This window comes from Ammospiza nelsoni, chromosome 4 (assembly GCF_027579445.1).
Source record: "Ammospiza nelsoni isolate bAmmNel1 chromosome 4, bAmmNel1.pri, whole genome shotgun sequence".
In the NCBI taxonomy this organism is placed as follows: Eukaryota; Metazoa; Chordata; class Aves; order Passeriformes; family Passerellidae; genus Ammospiza; species Ammospiza nelsoni.
Window position 1 is genome coordinate 64,294,831 of NC_080636.1, and position 27,855 is coordinate 64,322,685.

At 40.3% G+C, this 27,855-nt stretch overlaps 1 long non-coding RNA gene across 1 annotated transcript in view; it reads right to left on the bottom strand.

The window, feature by feature from the left end:
• The window catches only part of LOC132072782 (uncharacterized), a 58,741-nt gene extending 37,530 nt beyond the window's left edge, over positions 1-21,211 (bottom strand). Inside the window, exon 1 of the long non-coding RNA XR_009418389.1 lies at positions 21,056-21,211. This is a non-coding gene — a long non-coding RNA (uncharacterized LOC132072782). The remainder of the gene's footprint in view (positions 1-21,055) is intronic.
• Between the last annotated feature and the right edge of the window lie 6,644 nt (positions 21,212-27,855).

Genomic DNA, 27,855 nt, shown 5'->3' on the forward strand with positions numbered 1-27,855 from the left:
CTTTAATAAAACAGCCAAGTTAGTAATGAAGTCCTCAGACAGAATCACACTCCAAATAGACCTGTTTGTTACACCCTTTTATTTTTGTTACAAATAGCTCCTCTGTAACACAATTGCCCAACTGGTTGGGACCCTACCTTGCAACAATATCACCTAGGCAACAAGGCTTAAATTCATTACAAAAGTGTTGCATAAGACAGTTTTAAAAGTTTTTCTGAATCCAGGATACAAAGGAATTTATTGCTTTGTCTCTATCCACATATATTTTGCCCTGTCATAGAAGGGAGTTATATCAGTTAGATATAATTTGATCTTGAGTTATTCCTGGCTGCCATTCATCCTCAATTTCCTTGATATTTCCAAATTGTGCATTAATTTGTTACAGAATTTTGCCAAAGATTAAAACCTCTCTGGCTAGTCTAGAAGGTGCCATGCTTCTTTCCTCTCATCAACCCCTCACTATTTAAAAAGATAAGCAAGCACTGTCCTTTTCCTCAATTTTTTAGTACCTTGTCCACTCTCCACAACTTCTAGAGGTACTTCTTGAACAACTGAATAAATCACTATGGTAAAGGACAGATTCAAATGACATAAGAAAAATCCAAGGCTTATTTTCCTATCCATTCAGCAACATCAAGCCTTTTTCAGGGGTATTAACTGCACTAGATAGCAGCATGCAACTGTCCCATTGAGTAACAAAGGATTTGAAAGAGTTAAAAGTTCAGCCTTCTCAGCATCCATCCTTAGAAGCACAAGAGCAACTTTGTGTACTACATCCCAGAATTTTGCTCTCTTGAACTCAAGGCAGAACAATTCCTTTCAACCAGAAAAATGGAGGAAGAAATCCTTCAAGCTTTCAGACCAGATTGATCACTCAAGAGACACAACTAACTTGGGTAAATGTCCAAACTCGAGGTTGCTTTCTGAATTGATGCTTTTGAGGTTTGCTCATACCAATCATTAGTCACTACCATTTATTAGCTTGCAGATAAACTGAAATACATCCTGGGAAAGAGAGAAAAATATTCTCCCAGGACCTTGGTTATTGATTTTATTTATTAACTAAACTTAAGCTAAGGCAAAATTAATAACATTCAACATGCATAGCAGAAACTTGGAGGAGAGACTGTGTGAAAGCAGGCCTCTCCCATTGGTATACCTCTGAAGAGGTCAGCTTCTATCCTAGGCCTCACAAATTCAGGACCATAAAGATGAGTGAGCATTAAACACCAGCAGACAGAAGCGAGGCACGAACCAGGTTGTTTGGAGGCATACCAAAGGACTCCACCAGCACAACCCTCAGAAATGACCCCTGCCACACTGATTCTTAGACCCTAAGCAAACAGGCATGCACGAAAAGACATTGAATTTCTCATGTCTGACAGATGGGAAATTTGGAGCTGACTAAACACATGCCCAACCCCATACCCTTAGCCCAGATAGCACTTCATTGACCCCTGGCTGATGGAAATGCCAGAGGAGTATCATCTGAATGTGACCCCTTAATGTAGTCCATGTGTGAAAACCTTAAGAAACAGTTCTCTTTCTAGTGGAGGCCAGGAAACAAATGAAAAACGTTCACTGAAGTCAAGGGATTTACATTGGCATAAATCTGACACACAGAAAAATTAGGGATCCAAACTCCATCCTCCAAACTGAGGCCAAAAAGATCCCAGAGAAAGATCTTCTACAGCAGTTTCCATATCCATAGCCACACTATTCTGCTCAGAAACATAAAATAGCTAGTGTCATATTCTGTAACACTAAAGACTACAAATATTGTCCTGAAATAAGAAAGATTCCTTTGAAGAACTTCTTTTTTTATGCAGACCCAAAGGCCTTTCCAAGTTAATTAAGTTTACTGAAAGAGCCTAGGGGCATAAAATACTGAAATTGTATTGAAATTCAATAGGAAACTGGCTACTAAATCTTATTTTAAAAATCCTAGTGTCAACTAATTATTTGGAAAGAGTGGCTCTTCAGAAACATTTACTTCTCTAAATAGATATTCCAAATATGTATGATCCTTGCCTAAACAAATTTGTATTTACTTCAGCACAGACATATTTTTACACCAATATTAATAGATTGCACCACTGTGATTCATTAACAAATAAAACCCATTTTCTGTGCACACAAATGACTTAACATTAAAATAAATTCTACCTTCCTTGTTGGTTATGGAAGGGCATATTCTTATTGACATCTTTATTTTGCAAAAATGCTCTGAGAGATGTATTTGGCAAATAATATTGCTCTTTCAGATCTCGCTGCTTCAGAAACACTTCTCTGAGGAAACACTAGATCTTGTAACAGAAATATCTTTAAATCTTTTAGATAGCCAGTCCACAGGGAAAGGTTTAAGAAAGGATCAAAGCTTGTCCTTTCAGCTTGAATTATTCCATTACAGCTGAATGTGACATAATTACAAAAGATGTTGGATGTGGAATCTCATCAGGATTATCTGACACTCATCTTTGTTGAAAAAGTCTCCCCAGCTGTTGCTCTGATAGCACAAATGTGACAGGAGTGCAGAACACAAAAGTAGTTGCAAGTGACTGCTGCTTTGGGGCTGGTTTAGGCACCACACAGCACACTGTGACTTGTCAGCCACCTCAAACATTGAGGCTGTTTAGGACTGCCTTGCAGGTGAGAGGGAATACCAAGCATGCTATTGAATTTCTAAAAAAGAAAATTTGTTTGAAGCAGCCCATAGACCAATATGGGCTCTATGCTCTGTAGACGACAGACACAAGGAATTAATCTTCTTTCTTATGCAAAGTCAACATAATTCAGTGAGTATCTACTCATTCCTTTTCCCCCCACTTGCTATATAGTCTGAGCTTGTTTTCACTGAGATCAAAACAGTGCTGGTTGCAACATGTAAGATAAAGCACATCCTTTTTTAAATCTACACTTCTCTCCACATTTGATGCATTCTAAACCAGTGTATGCAACCTCAAATAGGAAGGAGCATATTTCCTGTAGTGCTACTATATTTGTATGTATGCATAATTTTTTTATTCTGTGGAAAAAGCTCAGTTGTAAACTATAAAATCAAATCTTGAATAATTACCCATTCCAGAGGATTTGGTAGCTGTAAAAATACTTTTCTTTCCTTCCTTGTCATGGATTACATTTCCTTCATACATTATTAATGAAGTTAAACTACTAGTAACATGCCAAATGTGCTGCATAGGAGATTTGTGCCTAATCCAGCACAAAACAGGCCCAGTCACATAATGATAGAAAAAAAAGAACAAATGTCAACAGTTTCACACTGGGACTAGATTAAGCGGACCATACTTACTGATTCCTTACACAGGGATTATCTCACTTTTAGTGCTATGAGCAGACAAGCCACACTTCTCCTATACCATTAACACAGAACTGCACCTCAAAAAGAAACACCAGAGTCCCCAAACTGGCTTAAAGACATACACAGAGAAATTGTCACTTATTAAACATCAATCCAAACTCTTTTGAATAACAGATGTTAAACCAAGATATTAATAGTAATATATATCAAAAATGTCCTCCTCCTGCTTTAGATCTCAGTCCAACTTTCAATGGAATTTGTGCTTAACCCTCAAGAGAATATTGCTTACAATTAGACTCCAACTGAATCCCAATTAAAGTAAAATAGCTGATGTCTGTGGTCTTTACCTTCTTATCATGGAAAACTTTCTTTGCTTAGGATCCAGATGCCAATAGCTAATGTGTTAGTCTGGTAAGTAAAGTGCTCACTGAAGGCAACAAAACTGTAATAAACTCTTAAGCATTTACTGGAACAAGCATTTGGCACAAAACTAGCTGACAACTAAGCAATAATAAAGTCCAAACAGAACTAGAATTTGTAGACTTTAATCCCCTATCTAAAAGGTGTATTCAAACTTCTTAGGGCACAGGCAGACGTTTACTGAGATAACATAAGTATGGTTTTGCAAGATGAAGCATATTTCTTTAAGATGCTTACTGCCATATCAGGATCACTGAAGCCTGACACAGACAACAGAGCCAGTGAAAAATTGCTTAGTCATTTCAGATTTGTTAAAAATGTTCAAGGAGTAGCTGTCCCAGCAGACTGGGTGAGATCAAGTGTCATCTGTCTACACCACTCTTCACTTTATGCTGGATCAGGTATCGTCTGTGCTACTGCAGCTGGCATTGGGCTGGTAGCAAGAGCACAGCTTGAGCTGCGCCTGGCTCAACACAGCACAACTGAGCACACACACTGATCCAGCCCTAATTAGTGTTAGCAGAGATCTGGCAGGAGGGATTGTTAAATCACAAACTGAATCTGCAGCTCCAAGTTGCTCTTTCACAGGTAAACAGCCATGAAAGAGTTCTGTCTTCCAGCTTCAGCCCAGCCCAGTCAGAGCCATGTAGTCTCCAGAAATTACCTTTGTTGAAAGTCTAAATATTACATATACGTTGTGTGTGTTTTACAATTCCAGGCACTTCAGAAATCTAGACAGGAACCTACAAATGGCTCAGTGACAGCACAAGGGCAAGTTATTCCAAACAAAGCCATGCTTTAAGCCGGTTTCAGCAGCACTTTTGTATAGACATTCTGTAATTGACCTGCCATCCAGTCTGTTCAGGGTCCCACAAAATGCACTGGAATATACAGAGCAAATAATGAAAATCAAATGAGAATTTACTCCACACATTGTACATTCATTCTGAGCACTCTTTCCCACAGGCAGGGGGAAATCAAGTGAACAAAAAAAACCTAGAATTTTACCTTGTGTAAGCTCCAAAATATTAGTAAGTCCAAATAATTATATAGTCACTAGCACATAAAAACTAATTTGCTTATTAAAAGCCTGGGCTTATACTCTCATATGGAGACCATGAATCATTGCAGTCATGAGAACCCATGCCCTTAGCTTTCCACTGAAATCCACGAAGAAAACAGACTATTGTGTCTACCACACAATCTTTCTGCATTTCTTCTGCACACACATATCTCCCATGGCAGGAACAGAGTGGGAAACACTAAAGGCAGAAGAGGAAGAAAATAACCAAAGTGTATGTTCAAGAGAGATGACTGGGATGTATCAATCTCTTTTTTTATAAAGAAATAATCCTCTGACTGCTAGAAAGTGCAGCAGACACTATCTCCATGGAGCCCCTCCACTCCATACCAGGCTTAACATTTGTCCCTCTCATAGCTCTCCAGACCGTGTAACTCTGTGGAGCTGTTCTGATGGAGCTTTCTGCAAATACCCCGTGAAATGCAGTTTCTCACTGCAGAAGGGGGCCCATGAGGAAAATGCTAGTCAGCATCAAATTCTTTCCACAGTCTATGGACATTTATTAATTCAGCCCTTTCCCTCCTGAGTCCAAGGCCTCAGATTTCCCTAAGCTCTGTTTGGACCCCACAGACAGGAAGAAATGGTGTTCCTGAAGAGACTGAATATGAAGGTTAGGGAATATCCTAGCATAAAGGTTTCCAGCTTTGCAAATCTCATTGCACTATGTGTGTTGTCTAAATAGGACATTAAGAAGTAAAAATTCAGGTTCATGTGACTTTTTTGGCACACTTTCAGTTACTAAAACATTCATTTTTGACCCCATGAAATGTGTCAAGTATGAACTGTGGGGGTTCAAAGTAATATAACACCACGAATTGCATGCTCATCTTCAGTAAATACTAATTCATAATTGTAGCCCACGGTTTACCCAGTTTCAAAGTAGTTACCAAGTCAGAAGACAGTCATTACATCTCATCCTGTGAGAAGAGCACAGCCCAAATGAGGTGTCTTTAGCGACAAGAAACAGGACAACTTGCACTGACATTTATCCTTTGTACTATGCCAAGCTCTCCTGATTCATCACCTACTCATCTGCCACAGCCACGTTACTGCCCTACATCTGTTTGCATCTTAAATCACAGCCCTACTGCAAACTCTCACCAGTTATGTGCCCTTGGTAAAGTACAAGTAACATTCCAAAAAGATCTACTGGAAGGAGATCTAGGAACTACTGAAAAATTAGAGTATAAAAAATTTCTTTTGTTTTTCTGTCTTAATTGCTATTTTCTTAACTGTGGTTATTTATTTTACTCTGTTACATTTAATATTTTATTTATTTGTTTAAGGCACTTCAGATCAGAAAGGCCTGAGAGCAGTACATTTTTTAATGCAGAGAGCTAGTTTCTAGTATTAGTCCATTCTGGAGGGGAACAGCTGAAGTTCAGAACACTAGCCTTATTCATACCTTTTTTTGAACCCTAGCTTTCTCCCCCATATACTTACACCTGCCCCAGGCATCATGCAAAAATCTTGTAAGCACACACCTGTCAGTCATCAGGAGCATGTCAATCACAGGCTGAAGCAAAGGTAGAAATTTATGAGTAAAGCAATTTTTATCTGCTAATAAGGAAAAAACCTAGATGGCTCCTTACTGGAATGGGCCAACAGACATACTGAACAACATCTAAGCTTTGGAGGCTGGTAGAATTTCATTATCATTCAGTTTTTAGGCCTTTAATCATTAATTTTGGTGCATTCAACAAGGTTTTTGACAACTCAAACGCTAAAAAATACATATACATATATACCTAGTGATGTGCAAATATATTTCCCCAGGAAGAACAATAGGGAACACAATCCTAAACCAGAGTACTTAATATTACCAGCCCATAAGGGGTTTCTGAAGATACAGCCCATGCTTTTATGTCACAGTTACAATGCCTTGATCCAAGAACTCTCCGGACAAATTATCTCACTGTGCCATGTACTTGAACCATTCTCTTAAGTCACTCCAGAAGAGAGAGAGAACTGTCTCGTTTTAGCCAGTTCAGCCCATACCCCTGAGATATGAGAAGCAATCTCCACATTTCCCCCAGACACTACAAGCAAGCCCACATGTGCAATTAGACCAGAACAGGGAACACTTTTTCGTTGAAGGACTGCTAACAGCTCCATGATAGACAGGAAGAGCCCCACAAGTCTCACAGAATAGTTTTCATTTGTGCTCCAGGTAAGATTTCCATATCAAAAAAGCCAGAAGGCTTGCAAAATTGGAGACCGGCAACAAAAGAACATCTACTTGTTGATGTATCGTTTATGCTATACACAGCAAAATAAATGAAGCCAATGAATGTTTTACAAGTGTCATGTTAGTATTCTGTAAAGGATATTTCTCCATTAGAAAACCCTAATACTTAAAATGGATTCAGTGGGACTAATAAATTGGTCCAGTAGGTGTTAATCAATAATATAAATGAATAACCAATGAAAAACTGCCACTGGTATGCCAAAGGGGAAATCATCCAAGAATGAAATCAGTGCAATAATACAAGTGTATTGTATCCTTCAACAAATACATGTAAATCATACTGGATACAGACCAATTCCTAGTACAAAACTATGTGCTCCTTTAGACAGCCTCAAAATACTTGATTTTATAAGTAAGTTTCTATAGGATAGAATTTTTTTCTAATTGTGAGCATTGATGTGTTGAATTCAAAGACGTACATATGCTGTGCTTGCGTACTGGATATTCTGTTTAAATTTTGTAGGGTTCTGCCCCCCCCCCCTTTAATTATTCTTGCAGACAGCTTTTTGCCAGAGCTCTGAACCCTAGAGGAAAATCCCTGGAGATTTACATGAAAAAAGCTGGCGTTCCCTCTTATTTGCCTATTGAACACACGCAGGGTGACAGATTGTTTGGGCAAAGCCTATCCTGTTCTAACATCTGAAACATCTGCCCAAGATCCTCAGACAGTCTGCATGCATTCACAAAACTCTGACTTTGCTCAGGTTTATAATACTCATTTTACAGTGCTTACAGCACTGCCCACAGCTCCTGCAAGAGCTGAGCTTGACAATTTTTGCCACTCAAAATTCCCTCTCAGGCACAAACCACTAATCTCCCAAGTTCATTTGGCTTTCATTTGTTTGGGACTTTTGGCAAAAACCCACAGAATACCTGGCACAAAGTTTTATATTTAAAATTAAACCAGACAAAATCTAGATATGAAATGCTTGAAATTATTGGAATTACTTCCTTTGATGACAGAGGAAGATGAGCTACAGCTTTCATTTGCCAACAGAGACAAATGGACTAATGCCTCCTAGGATTATTTTTGTCCTTTGTATAAAAACTTTTCCCCACCACCACAAAACGACCACTGGCTCTTCTGGCCGATCTCATTCCACAACCTCTCATCCAGCAATACTAAAAGAATGGCTGCCATAAAGCTGGCAGCAGGAACTTTGACTCAAGAGTGGCAATACTGATGCTGAATATTTACATTATTATTATTATCATCACAAGACAGGTCAAAAAATGCCTAAGATGTCCAGAAAAAAATTTGCATCTTGCAAGGGATGTGTACATCAATATTTGAAAGTTTTATCTTCCATGAAGCCTCAATGGCTACTTCTTGCTAATGCTAGGGCAATAAAATCCACATTCAGTAAACTTGATCTTCCACAGCACCACAAAAGCCATATCACTGCTCAGCTGATGTTCAAACCTCAGGTGATTTTTTTTTCCAGAGTTGTGCCTTTACTGTTCATTCAGCAACTAGCATCACCTCTCTGCATGGTGATCTGTAGGCTTCTCTGCCTATCTTAACACATTTCTTTTTAAATCCTATATTCCTTTGGATCAAATAGGTGCCATAGATTATCTAAAAATCAGGAAGCAAATAATAAATGACAAAACAATAGAAACCAATAATCCCTTTACCATCAGAACTAGGTATACCAAGGAGTTGATATAAGGGCTCCCCCCTCTTTTATATTATTCCCCACTCATCCACAACACATGAAATTATGTGGCAAAATCCCCACTGGAAAGAGTTTGGCCTCAATTCTGAGCTGTCTTTTTATGGTGTCGCCTCAGAGAAGAAAAGTTGAAGCAGCAGCAGTTTTATATCACCTCCACATCACATTTTCACCCCTTTATCCCTGGGCTAGTCCCATGCACAATAGTTCACACCTAGCTTCATATGGACTCAGAGTCCACTTCTGGCAGCCAGGAGTTCCCAGCACATGGAAATGTTACAGCCTACTCACATTTGCTCAGGAAAGGGTGCTTACACTGAACAGGAAAGCAGAAGCTTTTTCAGGCAGCAGAAGTGCTATCCTGGTGACCTTCTGTCAGCAGAGGAGTCTTTCAGCCATGAGTTAAGCCAACATTACAGCTACTTCACACTACCTGGTAGCTGAAGACCTGTCTGCCCATCTTGTCTGCAGGGTAGGGAAAAAAGAAAAAAGAGGGGAAAAAAGGAACAATAACAATAAATGGGAGGCCTTTGACAGGCAGCACAAACAGAGTATGTTTTGTCAGTAACGCCATGTAAATCTTGCAATAGATATGATATGTTGACAGGTGCAATAATGTGCAGCAGGAGCACAAGTGTGTTTAGCCCTCCCACAGGTATCCAGCAAGCTTTTCCTACTCAGATCTGCAGTAACTGGACACATGTGGCAGGTGCAAGAGGTTTTAAGACTGCTCCCACATCCCTGCTGCTCACAGTGGTTTGCTGGCTTCATTTCAGGCATTAAGCAGATTTTGTGAGCCCTTCTAGGCTTGGAATTGATAGCTGCCAGACTGCACACAAGAAGATGCTCATTAGGGTTGATACTAAGAGAACATCAGCACTCCATTTTTAAATTCTGGTTTTTCCCCACCTCTGGATTTCAGAATAAAATTTTAAGCACTTTTTGGAAACATTGGCTATTATGCCTTCTAAACAAAGCATACTATAACACACTCACAGGACACTAGAAATGTTGGATAAAGTTTTCCAAGTCAATAAGAGACATTAAAGTAATACACAGGCTGAAAAAATTTATATTTAATCATCCTCCCCTCCAATTCAACTCAAGGTTTGGGATTTTTTTTAATCAGCACTGCAAACTGCCCCCATTCCCATCAAAGGTGATTGTTAGAGCTCCCATGTCAACAGTTATTTTAATAAAAATTGACTTGTGACAAAATATGCAATAAAGAATCTCAGTATATTAAACAACAAAACAAGTTAGAATGTTCTAATCTGTATACACCTGCCAGAATAATACCTATCAATTTGCTACTAAATTTGCAGATGATATCCAAATATGTACACTATTTCTAGCCAGCTTTTGTAATTTTAAATAAAATCCCTCTACAATCAAGAAATTTCAGCCTGTTCTTTAACAAATAGGCATTGATTACTCAGATTTTATGTAAATTTTGGAGGAAAATCAAAATTTCAATTGAACTGACATTCTTAGCTACTCATATGGCATTAAAAAACAGAGCCTAGTAGTGGTGGCTTTTAAAATATCCATTATACCAATGTTCACCATTCCTTCCAGGAAAAACACACATAGTCTTGCTTCAGCTTCTTTTTAGTAAATCTTTTACTCCAATTCAAGTTATTTTGCTCAAACACATACTGTAGCTCAAAAAACTGCAGTAGCAAATTTGATTCGTGTTAATTCCAGCCTTCCATAAAACTTTGAAGACTTCAGTGGCTTAGGCCTATTTAGAAACATTTTCAGATGTTGCTAAAAAATATAATGTTATGGTTTGCAGAATGATTTCCTGCACTTATTTAGAAATGCCTAAATAAATTGTAAGAAATCATCAGTTTGTATCCTTCAACAAAGGAAACAATTCACAGTTAGAATAAAACAGTCTCCCCAGCACACCCAGGACAACTAGTCTATACTATCCCCATTATTCATCATTTCAGCCTGCAACAGATAAATAACAGACCATGAACTCAAACATCTGGACAATCCAACATGTACCTTTCCCAGGATCCCCTTATAAATACCCAGATTCACATTCTAGGTTTTTAACAGAGTAAGTTCGACATAATGTTACCACCACCGTCCTGCTTCTATTTTTACTAATTAACATGACTTCATAAAGTTGATAAATGAAGCCCATCCATTATTTGAGATATGCTCCATGCTTTGTATACGTGAATCTGTGTGCTTCTCTGGATATACATTTTTCTGAAGCAACCAACCACACATTCTTCAAAAAGCACTCACACACCCAACTGCAATCTTGATTGCGCTCTTGCCACCTTTGCAAGCCTTTCCCATCAGTTTTATTTGACACTTGCTCTTCGGGTTTCAACTTCACCTGATATGCAGTTTTCCCCAGATAATTCCACTCAAAAAAAAAACCACCAGGGGAAAGCAGGTGTGAAACAATTAATCAGCAAAATAGTCAACACAGATTATTTACATCTGAAGCCTATTAAACTGGTAAAGTCATAAAGGATAGGGAACTCCAAGATTTGAGCAGACACAAACTCCTACAATGTGCATGTAGGAAATAACTAAATTCACAAATTTCAGCCTTTAAATAAATTGATATTTTTGAATGAACTTGATAAAGTATCACGTATTACAAGGTCAATAACATTTTATTGCTAAAAACTGAGGAAAAAAATTAACAATGGAGTTTTTAGATGCAGGTGGTTTTACATTCAGTGTATACACAGAATATGCACCACCTATTAAGAGTCACCAATTTCCCCCCTCCTTTCCACTCACATACTTCCCTCCCACAGACAGCTAGGTAACTCCTTCAGCCACTGCTTATTTGCTTTGCTGGGAGAAGTAGCAATATACCCAACTCTCCTTACAATTTCTCCCTAATTTGGTAAGTGATTAATCACCAACAAGAATGATGGCAATGCTCGTCTCTTCAGTGGATTATGTTATCACTACAATAATTTACACTGCTGAATTTATGTGTGGTTCAACTCACACTTCACTTAAATATTCAGCTAATGAGAGTTTTCCCCTTGATATTGCTTGCTGTAACAACAGCCTTTCCAGATCACAGGAAATCTCTGCAACGACTATTTAACTCTACAGTAGCCTTAATGACTGAGGTTTTTAAAACACCTATATCATCCCAACTTCCCAACAAAAGAGAACTGAAAATAAAGTGACATTTGGACAAGCATTGATCCCCATATCTCCCCCATCCAAGTCCCCCACAGCACACACACATTGAACTGAATTTCGCACTGAAAAGTAAGGCTCAGGCAATGACACTTGTTAGTTAAGTCTGTACTAAGAGCATCTGTCTGAAAATAGATACAGAACATCCCACCACAACCAGAAACATTTGGGCCTACTTTTAGTGTACAGCCTGTGCCACACTCGGTGGTGGTACAACAACAGCCACCCTGCCTCAGCCACACTGTGATTCTCTGAGTTACTTAAGACACCAATTCCTGACACTCCTTGCGGATGCAGTCCAATGAGATGATTTATCTGATTCAGTTACATTACTGAATTCATGCTCAGAGATCTGTGGCAGAAAACATGCTCTCCATTCTATACCATTTACAGCAACCAAAGGGAATAATTTCAACATCTTTTCTGCAAAAGACATTGTCCACATTACAGAGGAAACAGATTATCCCTCAGAAATAGGACATCTAGCACTGCTTGAAGTCAAATATGAAAAGACAGAACTTTGGTCACTACAAGACATCCAAGCAACACAGAATTGACCCCTAAAAGCCAGCGTGACATTCTGACAGTGATGCATTGCTGTTCCTTATGTCAAGGGGGTGCACATCAGCAGCTGGCTGATGCAGGAATTGGACACACATCCTTTTGCTGGAATACAACCTCCTTACAGGCCTTGCCTTCATTCCAGCCTGTCAGGAGAATTTCTTCCACTGCACCCAAACATATTGCAAGTGTTTTGCCTGTTTGATGAAACAGTGACTCGTCATTTGTTTACTCCCAGAGTGCAAGAGGCAGCCCCAGGGAATCTTCCTCACACATCAAGCATTCATATATGACAATTTAATTTAAGGCAACTATTTAAATAATAAGCAAAGCTGCAAGACTCTCTGTTAATAGATGTGGTTTGTAAAAAGCTGACCTAACCTTATGGGACACTTTCCACTTCAAATATGAGAATTAAGGTTCCATGTAGAGTTTCTTCATAAATTTATTTTGATACATTTAAAATACATAGTTTATGACAGCTCTATTATGAGAATGAAAAAAGCACTTAAAAGTATTGTTGAATATTTGAATGTAAATCTCAGAGCTCCTTATCTTATGAAGTAAGTATTTTTGTGTGCATAAAACACAGTTCAAGTATTTCCCAGAAAACGGATGACAAATCCAGGTGTAATCTTCAGACAAAGTTATTTCAGATGCCTAATGCCTGTAAAATTATAGCTGTGCCTGGTCCTAAATTTGATGACCTTTCAACATATCCATTATAAAAACAGTTTTCAGGTTCTTATAATTTAATAATAAAAATTTGATTCAGGATGCCTCTTGGCATAAAAGTGTTTGGACCAGAATATACAAGCAAGTGTCTACAGGTAGAGGAGAATGCACTTTCCTCTAGGCATAGGGTCCAGGCTCTCTCCCTAAAAAGATGATATTTGCATTTACAAAGTCCATAGTCGTGTCATTCACATACATGGGATCAGCTTCAAGAGAATAGCAAACCACCTGCATTTTTACCTACCTGCCCTGTAAGTCTGCGCTGGGCAACTGAGGGACAAAAGCCCTTGCTTCCTACAGTAAAGTGAAAGGAATGCAGTAACTCAAACAGTATTTTAACATGTTTAAAAGAGTAAAAATAAAAATGAGCTCTTAAAAAAGAACCTACAAAAAACCCCTAAAGCCTAAGAGACATTTTCCTGATATGTAATACTACTTTAAAGTTAAAATAAGAACCACTTAGCTACTGTACTAAATTCCCCAAATTACTATTTTTTAAACTTGATCTAGAAAAGAATAAGAGGACAGGCCACCCTGATGAGGCCTTCCTGCTGGGCTTGGGCAAAGGAATAACGTAAATTGAGAAGCCGGATCTGATCCTAAAAACTCTTTTCAACAACATGAGACTCTGGCAAGAGCAAAGGGAGAGGCTGGCTGGTTATTTTAGCCAATGCACATGTGCTACTGCCTGCAGCTCACAGCTGCTGAATTAGGCAGTGGAAGCAAAAATACACATGGGCAAGCATCTTTAAGCAGAAAAGGATACAATCAGCAACGTTTGGACTCATATTTCAAATGCACCAATGTCCAGCAGCTCTCCAATCACAGCAACAGGCACCACTTTGCTTTCATTGTGCCCAGCCACAAATTAAACAGAGAAGTGTTTGCCCACTCCACAGCATAGCACTCTAAGAGACTGCCAGCTAGATTAGGATTAGAGTTTCACTGGCTCTGAAAATCTAGGAGGAAGAGAAGCAGCTGTGGTTGAGAAGAACGTGGGTAGACAAAAATCAGTCATCCTCATTCCTGCTCTATTGTATGTGTTAAACACAGTGAAAAGCCACCTTCCAGAGATTGGACTCATGGCATAGCAGAGAGAATGCTGATCTTTCCCACACCCCACCATTCAGGGTTTACAACATAACTGAAGAGACAAAATGCACACAAGTGTGACTGAAAAAATCCACAAAGAGAAGAAATAGCAGGGATAATTATAAATACCCACATGTAATCTGACTATAGGAACAACTCAAGTAACAACCAAATCATATTAAAATCAGCAGGAGACCAGGAGGAGAAGGGAGGGCTCAGCTCAGCTATTTGGTGGTGTTTAATTTTGCCAGTTTCAAGAACCCTTTACAGACATCCATCTTTCCTTTTACAACAGCCCATTTCTATTATTTTTGTGGTTCTGAAGAGGAGCACAGGGTCCGCCAAGAAGATTCCTGCTTGTTGCTATGTGCCAAACACAAGACATAAACCAAATTATCTTTCTCCACTGTTTCTGGAGCTGTGCTCTAAACAGCAACACACCCCCCAACTATAATGCACACATATCTCAAGCCTCACCTCAACAACAATCACATAACATGAGTTGTCCTTCTGTCTCTGCCAGGAGTCTTCCATGACCTGAGATGTACTTGGGACACTGCCAGGTGGCTCGTCTCCTACCCTTTTATTTGTAGCTGGCAAAGGTATTCTAATAGAATGTACAGACTCTTTACTATTCACAGTTGGCATTTAGATCTCTGCCTTGATGAGCTGTGTATCAACAGCCAGGCACTGACTCACCAAAGAGTCCTAGCCTTTTTCAGAAACCAGCATGTTGTCACAAAAGGAAAAAAAAAATAAGAAACTCTGTTTGAAATCACAACTCTAAATTTTGCTATTCAGAACTAGATGAAAATCCAAATCAAAACAGTGCCTGAACTGCCTACTGTCAAGTGATGACACGGGCTCAGGTTTTCCTTTGGCAGGTTGTTTGGGGTTCTTTTGGGAGGTGGGGTGTGTGTTAATTTTTAGTAATATAATCAAAATGCCTGTTTTACAATTGAGAACCACTTAAAACCTAGTGGGCAGTCAAGATTCCTTTCATTTCTGTAGATAGCTGTCCAAGTTCTGCTTTCCCTCTTCTCCTCCCAGGTCCTTTTCATCATCACATTATTATGCTGTATCAGTTAACATAAATAATGCCACAGCAGCTAAGTCTCCAGTAATTTATCATATATCTCACTAATGAGAAAATTAAGATAAGCTGACATATTTTACTAAGAACAAATTTAAGATACCATCTCAGTTGTTTTATACCCTTAAATGCATGTTTTACATGAAAAAGCCTATCTCAGTGCTGTACAAGTGACTGCACCGGACCTGTGTGCCTACAGGACCTGTAGTAATTGAGTACTGCATCTAATCAAGCATGAAGAAAGACTTATGTGCCTGAAAGCTTGTCTTTTTTATCCTCCCCATCCTAACTCAGACACCTGACTGGCAGGAAAGGCACATTTATTTGGGAGAAACAACCTACCACCACTGCTTATAATCAAGTCTAATGAGCAGCTCCTTGCTTCTTTATTCTTTTCTTTAACAGCTGCATTTTTTAATATGTGTGGTTCCTTCTTTAATTGAAAAATGTCTCCCTGCTGCAAAAGCAGAAATCTGTAGATCTCTACATTTCTTAAAGTATCCTCTACACTTTCCCCATTAACTGACCACAATTAATCAATAATCAATTTACTTTTTTTTTTTAGACAAGCATGGATACTTCAATTCTTCACTGTAGCAGCTGAATAAAACCCAGGAACATACTGAATCCAAAGAGTCTTACGTTCCATGAATCTTCACAAATGCAAGTAAAGTGATAACTGGCCATGCTCAAAGACTACTCAACCTGAATATGGATTTACCCTTTGTATGATTAAAAACAGCAGTGCTTATAAAAGCAGCATCCTGCAAATACAAGGAGGTGAGATCAAAGAAAACATAGAAGTACAGAAGAGTATTAGTAAGTCACAAAGAGCATGGGGTTCAAGTAGAATAAGCATCAGCAACAAACTAACCTCAGAAATATGATATCCTTAGAGGAATCATTGCATCACCTTCATGTTAAAAACCAAGCCTGAACACAAACACTCACACTACCACCATAGTCAGCCTAGGAAAGGCTCTGTAATGACAAACTATTCAGGTTCACTCCACTTTGAGCAGCAAAATGACTGCTGCTACTCTGAAACTGTTCATGCTGAGCTGTTACTCTGAAACTCTGAACTGTTCAATTATCAAAGTCTGAAGAAACAAATAGCCTTAAAAATCACTACGGACAAAGATGCTCAGGACAGAACAAGTGATGGCCTCACTGATCAAGAAGAGCCTCAAGATGTTCTGTGACAGGAAGCGCAGAAGTCCAAATGTCAAGATTATCCAAAGCTCTCAGTTACATGCTTTGAAAACTAGAAACAAGGGGTTTATTACAAATACAACATTCTTTCAGCATATTTTCACTTGAGATCTGCTGCTTTCACAACCAATTCCACCATTACAGTTTGTGTGGGGCTTTTTTCAAAAGATGTCAGTAATTTTCTGGTTAAATCTGCTTATCCACAGCATTTCAAACATTCACCAATCACTTGCTTTGGAGTGTACACATAACGTGCATATATATATATATATATATATATATATATATATATATATTTCCAAGTTTTTACATTGTACCTGGTGTCTCATAGGAATACTGGACTTGGAGAAACGCATTTACATCACAGTGCCTACTAAACTAAAACTTGATAACTCAATTTTACATGGCATTTAGATAGCTTATAATAAAGTCAAGAACTCAGCTTTACATGCAAGTTCACAGAAAAATTTTAAGAACTCAAATTTAAGGTATCTGTTTAAGTTCTGAGGAAACTTGAGGGGGTTAAGTAAACCATTACAATCAGAAAAATCAGAGTATTTGTGGAAACTTTCATCTTTATCCAAAAGCACCACTTCAGTAGAAGGTGGTTTTAATATATCAAAGTCAGTACATATTCTAGTAACATGTTAAGATATTTATTTGCAGATATAGAACTCCAAAGATGAAACTATTTAGGACTGAACGCAGAGGTAACAAGAGCTTAAACTCTGCAGTTAGGCTAAATTCAATTTTCATTTGCAATATTTTCTATGAGAAAAAAAAATCTACATTCAAACTCAAAAGCATTTTTTAAGTAAAGCCACAATAATTATTTTTCTTAAATACTCCCAGTATTCTTGCCTGCAGATCCTCTCCTGGCCAGAAGACAGACTAAAAGCAAACCAGAAAAGTCAATTATAAATATGCCCACTATGAAGCCAAATTAAAGGCACTGCACTCTTTTGTTGGGAATTACCTAGAGTAGAATGCATCCTCATTTTACTTTTGGCTTGAGTACCTCCACTAGCCTGCAATGCAAATCCCTTTTTTTCATTCAGCAATCTTAACACATTTTAAGCAGATGTATTGTCAAATGTATTACATGCCAATCTGTTTATCATTAAAATGAAAAATCAGTGTCCAATTCAAGCATAAACGGAGTTGAATGTTCAAGTTGTCATTGAAGATGACATATAATTATTGAATATGAATTGTACTTGGCAAATTATTGTTTCCTGAAAAGAACAACAGACAGTAGCAAAGAGCTTTTCACAGCAAGTCAGCATAGTGCCACTTATGGCCAGGGAACTAATTTTATGAATGCAGAAAGATACCTATGCAGCCAAAAGTAGCAATGAGAAAACAATCACTGTTAAATTTAATCATTATGTATGTTTAGATGATGAGAGAACATGTAGCTTTATGTTACTGGGCTGAGTCCAGACTTTTATTCAAAACAGGAGTACTGAAAATAAGAACTTTAAAAAATACTATGAGGTTTCAGTTCCGGACCATTAATTTTTCAGTCAAATCAAACCATCATTTAATTGATTCCTGATGCTAAAACTTGGATTCTACATGAAAAATTTGAAACTAAAGCACATAGAATAATTTGGTATGTTGGGCTATTCAGCTCAATATGTCTAGAAAAAAAAAGTAAGACAAACTCAAAATAACATTAGTCTACTTTCTGTGATGACACAGAATAACAAAAGGAAACCAAGCTTTGTCCTGGCCAAGAAACTAAGTCCTTGACTAGCATTACTTTAGAGCAGATGCTCAATTTTAAATCAAACTTGTAAAATGACAGAAAATACTCAGCATGAATGCAATATCCATCAGTATGTTACTTGTGACACCCCCCCCCCCTTCCCCAAAAAGAAAGAAAAAAAAGAGGACATTTCACAGTTAGCTAGCAATTTTAAGAATCCTCTTAGAGCCCGTACAAAAAAGTTTGCCTTTCAGGAGGAGTAGAACAATTTCTAAGCAAAGAGAACTCTCTCTAAAGCAGTGTCCAATCAAATATTTAAACACTATGGAGATGGAGAAAAGGGCCACTTCAGTGGCATACTTTTAATTCTATATCAAAAGAGAATTTCAATTCAGAAAAGGAAACAGGAGTTCTTCCTCTGGTTTTGAATAGCAATTTACAGAAACATTCAAATATGGCCTTTTAGGTGGGCTTAAATTAACATTTTGTTCCTTCTTGAATCTCATAATTCTTAATCGCTTCCACTACTGAGTCCCTAGTTAGCACCAGCTGCCTAACGAAAGAAAAAAAGCCCTCCACGTCATTCAGCTAACCAGCTGTGAACTTTTTCAGACAGACAAGGACATGCTGAAAGTACATGGTAGCCTTCAGCTGGGGAGCTGAAAGTATCCTGGTTCTGCTGAACAGTTGACAGCTTCTATTTGCACGTGAACCAAAGCATCTCAGTCTTAAAATAGCCTTGGTACACGAGAAACCATCTAAGATTTCAAACAACAACGATAGAGAAGTCAGTATGCTGCCAGGTCATAAACATTAACAGGAGCCCAAAATCCCTTTAGTCTTCCTAATAGCAATCCTATGGACAAGGACAAAAGGTAGAGTGCATGTTGAGGAGGAGGGGGTGAAGAAGAAGTCAGGAAAAAAAATAGCATTCTGATTACAATTAAATCATTTGAGTCCTTCACCAGTTACAGGGCTCACAGCTGCAGACTACCAAAAATGTGGTATTTCTATTTTGCAGATAGGAGAAAATATCAGACTCTTACTTCAACACTTCCTCATGTAACGATCAGCTAGGATAAACTAAAAGTAGCACTGTTATCATAATTAGATGATCAGGAAGAGTAATTTTTACAACCCTTTCACTCCACAGTATCTTTATTTCATTAATACTAATAAGAATGCCAAGCATTTAGCACATCTACAGATTGGACCAGATATATCAGAAGTTAAGCACCTGAACACTAATTTTGACTCTTCTAAACCTCCTCTCATTACATTTCCCTCCCCCCCACTCAGATCGGACTTTGTACAAGACTGAAGGGTATGTTCTAACATCTACATTACAAGTATATTTAACAAACCCTCAAAGATGCAGCAGCCTCCTGCTACTCAATTGGTATTCCAGCCTACACAACAAAAAAATTATTTTCAAACAGTGTGTGTTGAATTAGTACAACCAGTTTCTTCCATTCAGCAAAAACACACAGACATGCTTTAACCTCAAAAAACATCTTTACATAATTGAAACAAAAGCTTTCTCATAATATGACAGTTCAATGATGTAGAAATCAAAAGTTTGCTAATAATCCTTTAAATGCTAACCTCCTAATGCAAAGTTCACTAATACATTAAAATTCAGTTTTACTTGGTCAAAAACAGCATCTCTCATGTTACTGCTAAAACTGGGACTGTCTAACCTTTAATAAGGGAACAGGGAAGAGTTTGATGTATTTAAGATAGTAATAAAATAAGAAAGATAAAGCTAACTAATTTTTTCTGTTACTTGCTTATAAAAGCAGGGCACAATTCTCTTGCGTACACACTTGCACATATTCAATATATTAAGACTATTAAGTCAGAAATGTAGCAAGCTGAGCATACTCAGTACAGTATCAAAGAAACCAGTAAAAAAGCCAGAAAGGAGAAGGAAAGAAAAGGAGATTAATTTGCCTTCCTTTTTTAGGAGGAAAAAAAACCACAAGACCAATGAGTTGTACCAATGAGCAAAAACAGTTATCCAAATACTCTTAGTCCCCACCTTCCCTTGAAAACCTTATGCTAGGTAAAGAACTAGGGGAAGGAGAGCTCAAACCAGGAAACACAATATCTCAGCTATACAGAGAAATTACCAAATCTAGGAGCAAAGGAAAGGGTGAGAATATAGAAAAGCAGAAGTTTCTATGCTTGGTCAAAGTATTTGCTTGCTAGTAAGACCGGTCCACAGGCTTTAATCCAACCACATCAGGCACAGTTAAAATCCTCTTGACTGTAGGTCAGCCTAGTCCACTCCTAAAGCATGGGTGCACTTCCTAACTCCCATTCTGTTATATTAGCCAGTCAGAAAACAGTTAGCATTCCACCAGCAAGGAAGGGCTGGTTGCCTCCAGTTTGTATAATGCAGTTTCTAGAAGAGATAAACAAACTTGACCGCCTGCACAACAAAGCCACCCGAGAAACAGAGAATTTGGGTAAAACACCAGCTCTGTGGATTTAAGGAATTCACAGCACACCTTCTTGACCTGACCTACTTAGCTTTAAAGGCTTGTTTCTGGATATGAACCCAAACCCCAGTTCTGCTCATTATCAGGATTTAGAAGTCTAAGGAACTAAACATTACCTCAGTAGAAGAGAAAAAATTTCCAGCAAAAAATCAAATCCATCAAAAGATCCAGGAGTATCAGATTTTTCTGGTAAATATATATGCACACTTACAGTAACCTTCAGGATAAGAAAGGAAGAGGCAGGTGGTGTAGAAGGAAAGCAGATGGAATTGCTGAAATCAGCTCTTCCTCCACAATGAATTCTTGGGATGGAGCAAAAATTCTGTAAATCTTTAGCTTCCCGAGACAAAGAGACCTTCAACCCCAGCAAAAATAGTCCTGCCAGAGCTGGTATTTAAAGTGCCAACACCTGACTGGAGTTAACAGGTGCTAGCAGTTATGAAAATGGTGCTGTTGATTGCTGCTCTCTGTTTTCCTTGCACTGCCTGTCGTAAGACCAATATTTTTTTGTTGCCTGTAACAACGTTAAATTTTAACTGGAAAGGCAGCATTTTCTGTGTGGAAGCACCATTCTAGGAAAAAAGTCCCCCTTTGATAAGCCTATAACCTATTAAATAATTTTCTTTTTTTTCTTAAAAATTTAGATGTTAAAAAAAGTCTATTTTTCAGCAATGTGTAGCATATGGGGCAAGGTACAGTTCTGCATTAGAGTGAGTTTTCTGTATTGCTAGGAAAATGCACAAGGCTGAATTCTAATCCTTGTATAAATTGTATGTAAACATTTCCAGAATGAAAACCTGGAGTAAATGTGCAAGACCAAAAATCTGGAAAGCTGATGTAGGAGAGAGAGACCAGAGAAACAAGGAAAAAGTCTCCAAAAAGTGTGTCCTCTGGCAGAGTGATGGAATGGGAAGATCTCAATCAGCTCTGTAGTTCATCTTTCCAAGGACAGAAGAAGCACCCTTCAGGAATACCTCAGTGATGTGAAGATGCCTTCCTTTCGTGTTATCATATCACCTGCAAATACACCATTACTTATTGCTCGTACCACAGCTCAGCAGGCGTGACAAACAGCCCAAAAGTGAAGCGTGTTGTGTTTCATTGTGCTTCGGCGGATTAGGAAAACCCACGGACAGGTTTTCTAAAGAAACAGACTGTCATTTGACACCGTCTGGGGAGCCGCAGCCTCCACTCCGTGTGAACTGACACTGACTGGCCTTTCCAGGTACCAGGCGGGACAGAGCCTGGCTGGCATTGACGCTGCTGCCCATCGTGCCCATTTCTGTGCCCATTGTGAAACTTCAGCCTGCCCAGGCACTACAGACAGAAATCCTTACCTGCTTGTTCACAGGAACACTTCTGCCATAGGAGCAGCTGCAACTCCTGCTTAAGTATCTTAAGTATCTGGAAATCTTTTTCTCTCACCCCCCTGTCTGTGAAGTGCCAAGAAGGAGCCCAGCTGTTCAGCACTGCGTTGCTGATTTCTTTGGAAAAGCTTAGAGAAGCAACAAGTGGGCTGTTTTCCTTTTCTGTGGGAGAAGAGGAGCCTTTATGACTGGGTGGGTTGGGGGAAGGGAAAAAAAAAGAGCATGAGCTCAGGACTTTTCACTGGTCCCTTGCCCTGTGTGAACTCAAAAATCTTAAAATCTTCACGCTCACCATATTTTGAGCCTTTCTCTGCCATCTTGCAGCTCTCAGGGCTGCAGAGGGAGTGTCTCTGCTTATCACTCACAGGGCAACATATGAGGCAAAGCCCATATTTCAGCTTCTCATCTTTTTGCAGAGGAGTGCAGTCTGCTACTGAGCACACTCAAAAGAGATCTTATCGTGCCTTTTAAAAAGATTTTTCTCCCAAACCAAGCAAAGGGGGAGTGGCAAATGTCATCTATATTCTTGCCATGTTTTATAGCTCAAACATCAGATCGGTCATGCTGTAATGCAGTTTATAAAGTGTGTTTGAGGGAATGAAAACAAAGCAAAAAATTTGGTGGGTTTTTTTTTTTTTTACTGCTTGCAGATCAAAAGGCTTACGTGCCATACTTTCACCACAAAGCAAATGTTTGTGCTAAGTAAACTCCCAACAATTGAGATTATAATGAAAGCACTAACAGCAATTTTTGTTGACCTACAGCTCACTTATAATCACAGGTATATTCAGTAGCTTTTAAAATCTGAGAAGACAGAAATAACTTCCAGGCTTTTCTTATAATGCAGTGTTTTCTGAGCCTCCCTGCTTTATTTAGGGCTTTCCTTTCATGGGAAGGTAAATGCCACAAAGTTTTCATGGGCCCTTGTGTTTCCAGTGCTCTAAGGCAAAAAGAAAAATCAGTTAAAGAAAAACAGGCTGTGTGAAAATGTTTGGTCTCAGAAATCAGGAGGGAAAACAATAACCAAAATGTGCTATAGCTACTCAGTAGCAGGCAGAGACAGATAAATCAGCTGCAGAAAAATCTCCTTCAGTCTCCACCAGTCTGACAAATTTAAAAGGTCTCTCTGTTTTCTCCCTAAAGTTTACATGGGGAATACATTCTTTTAAATAGTATGATGCTAAACAGAGAAAGGCAGCACGACTCTTGTGCCCAGAACCTCTGCCCAGGATGGTAAAGCTTGCAAATTAAGGCTGGTAGGGAGTAGACAGGGAAAAAGGTGAGATAAGCAGATGTGTAAAGAGTCATGAGCTCAATGGCTGTAGATACCACAAGCAACTCCACAAACATGTGTACCATGAGGGCTCATGGAGCATCCCCAGTCAGAGTCAAAGATGAAGGGATGACCCAGCTGAATGAAGAACTGGAGAACTGGTTTATGTGGCATCATCTCCTCAGGAGATTCTGTCAACACCACCCACCAGTGAAAGCAGCTGGGAAGAAGATGCTGCTGCTGCACCAAGCTGCCTCTGTGTTCAGCAGGAAGGTACAACCCTGGCAGAACTGGCAGACATTCTGCTCTCCTGGTAAGCAAGATTCCTGAAAGCAGAGAAAAGTGGGGGAGAAACCTGCTAGCAAGCTCTCCTCTTCTGCTTTCTTGTCTGCTGAAGTGATTTGAATACACTCATTCCCAAAATCAAAATTAATACCAAGAGCATTTTCCCTTTTCTTGTCAAGTTTGACCTCAAAGTGAGTGTTTCTTCTGCCTGGGGAATACTAAGACACTCCTACAGTGTACCTATAAACTTATCCTCTAGCTTAGGTGTTGGACTTTGTGGGGTTCTTTTAACCTGATCATATTTCCAGCTGTATTCTTTATTTGACTATACCCAAATTCTGCTTCCAAACACTTTTCAAGAAGCTGTGCAAACTTGCCTAAAATATATGGCTTTTCATGATTGCCACAATGTCATCAGGATCCTTTTTACCTAACCTGCCACATCAAGCTAACCATAAATTTGAATTACAGATCTTATCATAAATTCCATCAGAACAAATATTTTTCTGAAAGCATTCAACATCTTCTCTGATGGAGGCAGGCAGAATAGCTCCATATAAAATTAAGGAAAGGAACAATAAAAATAAAATAGGGAAGCAGCCCTCAGCTGGTGAGGAAAATTTAGCTAGTGAAATAGTTTTTAAATGCAGTGTCTAATATAGAGCCAGCACTTGGACACAGCTTATTACAGTAAGAGAGCTTGGCCACGCTCCCAGATGGAGAACGACCCACCGGGTGCTGCCACCTTTGCCCTTCCTCAAGCGATTTTCCCAAATGCCACTTAATACTTTAACCTTCCTAAAGCATGGAGACTGTCCAAAGGCTGGGGCACAGCCTGGCCACCCAGCAGCCACTCTGGGTTGGTGAGGGGCTGACACAGGGCAGCAAGTCCTGCCCAGTGGGTCAGGGGTGTCAGGGTGGAGCCTCCCCTCACAGGGACAGGGCTTCCCAGGCTGTCCCAGTCAAACAGCTGGGCTGCTGTTCAGCTCTGTTTCCCTTGCTCTCAGCCAGCTCCTCAGGCACTGAAGCCTGTCTTGACCCTGGCCACGTCCCATTGCCTCACGCCATAGAGGAAGGGAGTGACAGGTCCCTTCCAACACAAGAGTGAGGTCTCCCTATGCTGGGGGGGGGATTTTACCCTCCTTCTCCTCACCCCACTGCCAGCAGGGCTGGGGGTTTGTGATCCCCTGCACTCCTGGGTGGGTTTGTACTTGTGCCAGCCATGGTGAGCAGGCACAGCAGCGGCTGCAGTGAGGCTGCTGTGCCCCTCAGTGGCCCCTCAGGCAGCCATGGCCACCCAGGGCCTGTCACAGCCAGCCCCAGCCGTCTCCAAAGGCCAGGGAGTGCAACAGTCCTGCCACCTACCAAAACCTGACAGTACATCCCAAAAACTCATATCAGAACTTCTGAGCACACATAACACCTCTTCCCAAATATTCTTACCAAAAAAACCCCATCAGCCAGGACAGAAGATGCACTCCATGGCCTTCCATGGTGAGGGCGGCAGTTGCGGTGAGGGACTGAAGGTGTGGGGGACCCGCAGCAGGGCAGGGACAGCCCAAGGAAGGCAGAAGGGTTTGCTGTGAGGAATGATGTGAGATCAGACACGGTATTTTCAGTGTGCATCTACCTTTTCAGCCACATGTAGCTCAGCAAAGATAGCAAGACCCAGGAACGGATCGATTGCACATCATCACACTGAATGATCACGAAATCATGTGTGAGAGGAGAGCAAAGTCCAAGTAATGCACATTTACTTCATCTGCTTCAATAAGCTTAATCACAACTGTGTTGTGCCCGAAGGAGGAAAGAGTATTGTTTTGTAACAAAACCACAATATAAAGATAATTTAGGGTCATTCTGGCATCATTTCTCCCCCTTCTCTTTCAGAAACACACAAAGGCCACAGCCAGAGATCACACATTTTAGGTGGAGCATTTTGCAGCTTGAGAGATGGACTGGCAGCAACAAAGGCAAGTGAAATACAGGAGAAGCAGTCACTTGATGAACGTGACAGAGGCTCCCTGAGGAGGGTGAGCACAAACACTGCCAGCACTCGTGGCATGAGGGATGGGTCCCTCCGTGCTGTGACAGACAGAAGGTGTGACACCTTGCCTGCTTTCCAGATGAAAGTGGCAGGGAGACCATGACACTCCAACACTGGCAGCACTGTTGTAGTGTAGTACCTGTTTTTTGAAAAATGTGACATCCTCTTCAGCCTACACCTGCAGCACTTACCAGAAGGTCTAATTTTACCAAGTATGGATGAAAATAAATTAAGAAACTACACAGAGATCCTGGGTTTCCATAAACTTTGGAAAAGATTTTCAAAGCAACATAGAGAGTCATGTCAAAAAAATATCCAAGTGGCACCTCTTCTAGGGTTTGTCTACTAAACTCCCAAACCTTTCGAATTTGAATCCAGCTCCTGTAAAATAACAAGGAGTGGTTTCATTCATTCCCTTTGCTACAACATGACTGAGAAGGAAATTCAGTGGCAGTATTGCAAAGTGTCAGGCATGTAGGGAGAAGACAGATGTGTTAAGCACACTGCAGTGGATGCAGGATGTGAGCAAGCTATGAGCCAAAAATTTCTGTCACAAATGACTGAAGCCATAAAATGAGGCTTGAAAATGAATGTTAGGCTAGTGTGTTCTACTGAGTGGTGCCATCCTATGAACCAGAATTTTGAAGAGCTGAGGCTCAACAGAGAGTATAAGACTCGGGTATTATTATACAGTACTGGTTGCCATACTTGAGCAGGTGACGCACTGGAAATGGGAAGGGGGAGCAGACACAGAAAACAGGGATGTCATCAGCCTTACTTGATGTGATCTGGTGGGACTGGCATTTGCTTGGAAAGGACAATGCCCCTTCAAAGCTAACTAGGGTACAAAATGCTAAGCAACAGCCTGCTGGGCTTTCACAGCCTGAGTCCAGCCACTGCTGTGAGGTGGACAGAATCAGATGCCAAAATAGCTGCTAATCCCAGCCCTCAGCTTTCTGATACTAAAATAAAGAACTACCACACATGGGAAGGTGGGGGGGGGGGGGGGGGAGGAGGGGGGAGAACAGAACGAGAAAAGGAGGTGGGGGAAAATTATGCTTATAAAAGATGGGGTTTGCTTTGTCCTGCAGAAACAGCAGCCAGAGTAGGAAGAAGGAATGTGCATGTGTGTGTACACCATGTGGGACAAAGGCAGTGTATTTCTCTTCAGCCAAGAGCATGCTGTCATCTGTCAGCATTGTATGCCTGGGTACAAGCAACACCAAACACTATTTGCCTCGCAGTGCCTTTGACAATGTGTTTTTCGTGTTGATTTCCTCATCTGAATTTTCCTTTTTGCTCCCCTGCTCGGAGCGTATACATGTAGTTTTGATGACACTCTTAACAGCTGGCTGCAGACAAGTCTCAGGCTTGCATTTCTGGCTGAGTGTAACACACACATATGTACACACACACACACACACACACACACACACACACACGCACGCGTTGTCTTGACCTCTCTCCCGATCTCCTCAGAGATCTGCTGCATTTGAAGTGTTTTCTTTAGCAACTCTCTTCCCAGGCTCACCTCCCTGGCCCACGGAGGGCTGCTCCCCAGACCTGCTTTAGGTCTGGGCGAAAGGAAGGGGGCTTCGGGGGCTGCTCGCATTGGCGGCCGGCAGGAAGAGCGGTTTCGCTGCGCCGGCCCCTCCGCAGCGCCCCGCGGCTGCCCCTTGCCCGCGGGCTCGCTGGATCGCTGCGCCGTGGGCCGAGAGCTGGGCCGAGAGCTGGGCCTGCGGGAGCAGGGGCTGGGGCGGGAGGGGATGGGGTCAGCTGGCTGCAGGACTGCCGCTACAGCGGTGGGAGCAGGACACACGGAGAGTTTCTGAGTGGTTAAAAAAGTTCGAATAAGCAAACTCCGGCGCTGTCAAATATCCCCCCCCCCCTCCGGCCCCGCCGCTCTTCTCCCCCTCCCCCCCTTTTTTCCCTTTTTTTTTTTTTTTCTTCTTCTTCTTTTTTATATTTTTAAGGCAGTTGATGTGGTAATTAAGAATTTGGTGAGAGCCTGGTCAGGTCACCTCGTTTCTCAGATCAGA